Raw genomic sequence first — 4,997 nt, forward strand, 5'->3', positions numbered from 1 at the left:
ACTTATTTGACTATAGCCCCAGTGTTGGTGTTGCCTATAGGTTCAGGATCTTACACTGTGTACTATGATGCGTCACGTGTTGGCCTTGGTACGATGTTGATGCAAGATGGTAGGGTAATTGCCTACGTGTCTAGACAGCTGAAGGTTCATGACAAGAATTATCATGTGCATGACTTGGAATTAGTAGCTATTGTTCGTGCCTTGAATATTTGGCGGCACTATTTGTACGGTGTTCCCTGTGATGTCTATATCGACCGCCGGAGTCTACAACATCTGTTCAAACAGAAGGATCTTAACTTACGGTAGCGGAGATGGTTAGAGTTGCATAAGGACTATGATATCACCATTGTATATCATCTCGGGAAGGCCAGCGTTGTGGCCGATGCCTTGAGTCAAAAGGCGGAGAGCTTGGGATGTTTAGCATATCTACCAGCAGTAGAGAGGCTGTTAGCATTGGATGTGCAGGCCTTGGCCAACTAGTTTTTTAGATTGGATGTTTTGGAGTCCAGTCGGATTTTGGCTTGCATGGTTTCTCAGTCTTTTTTATATGATTGCATTAGAGAGCGTCAGTGTCACGCCCCGAACCCGGGGGGGTGAGACCGGCACCCGGTGCCTCATCTATCCTTGCGTATCAACTTGCGACTAAGGGACTCTGAACATATAATGTCATTCTTTGGCCATAGGGCCACATATTGCGAGATGAATTACGAACCAAAATATAAAACTGAACGAAAACTAATACTGGCTAAACATCAATATAAGGCGGGGCTGACAAGGCCATCATAGCTACTACAGCTGACAAACCAACATATTATACATATAAGGCCTACAAGCCCAACATACTGCACTAACTGAGAGGAAATGTCTACAAGCCTCTACGGATGGATGTACTGAGATCGGAATAGGGCCCCGACCTACCCATAGCCTATATACATATATACACAAGATGTACACAAAACTTCTAAACCCGGCAACTCCGGAGGACGTGGGGCTTACCGATAAAGCTGAACTTGGGCAACACCTACTAAGGAGGTCTACCCATCTGTCTATCTGAACCTGCACGCATGAAACGCAGCATCCCCAGAGAAAGGCACGTCAATACAAAATAATATACCGAGTATGCAAGGTAATACTATAACTAAAAGTTGAAACTGGACTGATAATAATAATAGCTGAAAGTAACTGGGAGTCAAAGATAATCTGAAGTTATGCTCACCTGCTGATACTGACTCAACTCTCTCAATATAGTAAGTAAAATAGGTGTCAGGCCCTATAAGGCTCGCTATATATATATATATATATATATATATATATATATATATATATATATATACACACAAATTCTTTACCGTTGTAGGCTCGCTCATAGGCGCTTTGCCATACTAGGCTCTGTATCTCGGCCAACTGGGCTCGCTCATAGGCGCTCAGCTACAGTAGGCTCGGTATATAACTTACCATCTGATCAGAAGTTGCCCAATAGGGGCCTGCCCATCCATTATAGCTCGATGGTAATGAAAATACTGTAATACTGTATATATAGACTTTTTGCTCTCTTGACTGGAAAAAGGAAATATTCAATTAAATATGAAGTCCCGATAAGGAGAATATTGTAACTACAAGACTAGGAAAATATACGTAAATTCCGGGAAATGAATTTTTTCTTTATACCTTGTTATCAAACTTATGTAGTTACGAGATCATGCAAAATGAAGGAAGAGCTTAGCCTTAACATACCTGGAGTAGGGAAAAATTCATGTGATATTCTGTAGAAGGATTACACCGTACTCCCTTAAAATTGCAAAATCTCACGTTGCTTAAGATACTATAAAATCTCTGTTTGAATTATTGAAGATCCGTACCCTTCTATGCTAGCTTCAGATTGCCTTCTACGTTAGCTTCAGATCCGTACTATTTCCCAAATTATTTTCCTGAATTCATATCAAAGGTTTGTAGCGACACACGAAATGTGCATCTCATTTAGAGTGGTTTTATTGTATTTTCAACAAAGTGAGATATTAGACGCCTCAATCTTTTGAAGGTTTCTTTATTTCAGTTGTATCTTTCTTGCTTAGGGAAGTGGTAATGGGAAAGAAGGCTCATATGGACATTGACTACTATTTATTTGTAATACTGATTGTTGACATTGGAAATGGATTACATGCAGGATCACAAGTGTTGGCATTGAACGAGCCTGCCTTCATTTTGTTTGACAATCCATTAACCCAATATGACTAAGAGTCATATATTTTAGTAGTGGCTTGCTGCCATGTGGGGGTGGAGGGGGTTAATCTTATCCATAATTTATTAGTTAATTAGGTAATATTCCGTTATCCGATAATTAACCAATTACCCACATAATTAAGAATTATCTCAAATTACTTAAAGTACTACTCATTTTTAATACACTTTATACATCATTCTATCATGGTCATATGGTACCTTGTATGGCACTAGTCCATAAATACGGGGTATTATAGCTTGGACTGTATTTTATCCCAAATTGCCAAACTTCGACGAAACTCATTTTCTTCTATTTGCTTACCTTCTCTCATTCACGAATTTACTCATCACGTGTTTGAAATAGCATAATGCTTATAATCTCAAGAAAATCTCATCCCCGAGTCTACGTCAATTAACTGAAGACGAAATTTTAACATACGAAAAACGCGAGATGTAATATCCTTCCCCCTAAAAAACATTCGTCCTAGAATGTTTACTCTTAGATCTTTTGGGAAAATTTTGCCAGAGTCTCCTCCGTACACTAGACTAAAACCAACATGCACGCAGCCAGAAAATATACTATGCATGTCACACATGGCCAATGTCTATAAATAGCAACACTTGGCCTCACACAACTATCTATTATAAATTCTGAAAGTCAAAAATAAGAGCTTACCTGATGACCTACTGGCATGAATAAAGTTGTGCTGAGGTATCCCACCTCAAGCCATATCTTCAGTTGAAAATAGATGGGGTATTTAGACTTCATTTCTTCCTCCGCTTCCCACATCATCTCTTCCACATTCTTGCTTCTCCCTAAAACCTTCACGGAGGCTACCTTCTTATTCCGTAGCTTGCGGGTTTGTCTGTCTAGGATGGCAACCGGAATTTTCCCGTATGACAAATCCTCCGTAATATGTACATCATCCGTGGGCACCACCCTGGTAGGATCGCCAATGCACTTCCGTAACATAGATACGTGAAAAATTGGATGGACAGACTCCAATTTCAATGGTAATTCCAACTCATAAGCTACTTGGCCCACTCTTCGAATGATCCTATAAGGCCCAATATACAGTGGGCTAAGCTTGCCTTTCTTGCCAAACCTCATCACGCCCTTCATAAGCGACACCTTTAAGAATAACCAGCCATTAACCCCAAACTCTAAGTCTCATCGCCGCACGTCAGAATATGACTTCTGACGACTCTGGGCTATCAATAGTCGCTCCTGGATAAGCTTTACTTTCTCTATGGCCTGCTGAACCAGGTCTGGCCCATGTAACCCAAATTCTCCAACATCAAAACACCCTATAGGATATCTGCACTTACGCCCATACAAAGCCTCGTAAGGAGCCATCTGGATACTGGAGTGGTAACTGTTATTATATGAAAACTCGATAAGAGGTAAATGGTCATCCCAACTTCTTTTATAATCCAACACACATGCTCATAACATATCTTCGAGCGTCTGAATTGTGCGCTCGGCTTGTCCCTCAGTTTGTGGATGAAAAGTTGTGCTGAGATTAACCTGAGTCCCTAGACCTCTCTGAAATGACTTCCAAAAATATGTTGTAAACTGGGCCCCATGGTCAGATATAATAGATATTGGTACTCCGTGTAGTCGTACTATCTCCTTAATATATAACCTTGCATAGTCTTCTGTTGTATATGTAGATCTGACCGGTAGGCAATGAGCTGATTTCATGAGCCTATCGACTATCACCCATATGGAATCAAACTTACAATAAGAACGAGGCAAACCCATGACAAAGTCCATGTTTATCGCCTCCCATTTCTACGTCGGGATCTCTATAGTCTACATTAGCCCTCCAGGCATCTGGTTCTCTACCTTCACCTGCTGGAAACTAGGACACTGAGCGACAATCTCAGCAATGTTCTTCTTCATATCGTTCCACCAGTACACATCCTTAATGTAACGGTACATCTTCGTCTACCCCGAATGAATGAAGTACCACGAATAATGTGCCTCTGACATAATCCTATCTTGTAGCCCTGCCACATCTGGAACACACAAACGATCTCTGTATCTAAGAACCCCATCTCCCTTGAGCTCTAACGACGGTTTCTTCTATTGCGGAATTTGCTCTCTCAACTCGAACAACTCTGGGTCCTCGTACTGCTTTTTCTTTACTTTAGCTATGAGAGATGATTTTAGAATATTTTGGAGTACAACTCCACCTTGCCATAGCCTACTACCCGAACCCCCAAACAAGCCAATTGATGAATCTCTCTAGTTAATTGTCTTTTCTTGGCCTCTACATGTGCTAAGCTACCCATAGATAGGCAACTTAAGGCATCTGCTACAACATTAGCTTTCCCTGGATCGTAGAGAATGTTAACATCGTAATCTTTCAATAACTCAAGCCATTGCCTCTGTCGCAAAATTTGTTTTCTTGAGGATATATTGCAGGATTTTATGATCTGTGAATACATCAACATGAATACCGTAAAAATAATGCCACCATATCTTAAGTTCATGGACAACTGCAGCTAACTCTAGGTCGTGGGTCGGATAATTCTGCTGGTGCTTCCTTAACTACCTTGAAGCATACGTAATTACTTTCCCATGTTGAATCAGGACACCTCCTAACCCGACACCTGAGGCATCACAATACATGGCATAACCATCTAGACCCTCTGGAAGTGCTAGAACTCGCACTGAGTCAAATTGTTCTTAAGCTCCTGGAAACTCTGCTCGCAAGCCTCAGTCCACTGAAACTTAGTTGCTTTCTGCGCCAACTTCGTTAATGGTGCAG

Source organism: Nicotiana tomentosiformis, chromosome 12 (assembly GCF_000390325.3).
Source record: "Nicotiana tomentosiformis chromosome 12, ASM39032v3, whole genome shotgun sequence".
NCBI lineage: Eukaryota > Viridiplantae > Streptophyta > Magnoliopsida > Solanales > Solanaceae > Nicotiana > Nicotiana tomentosiformis.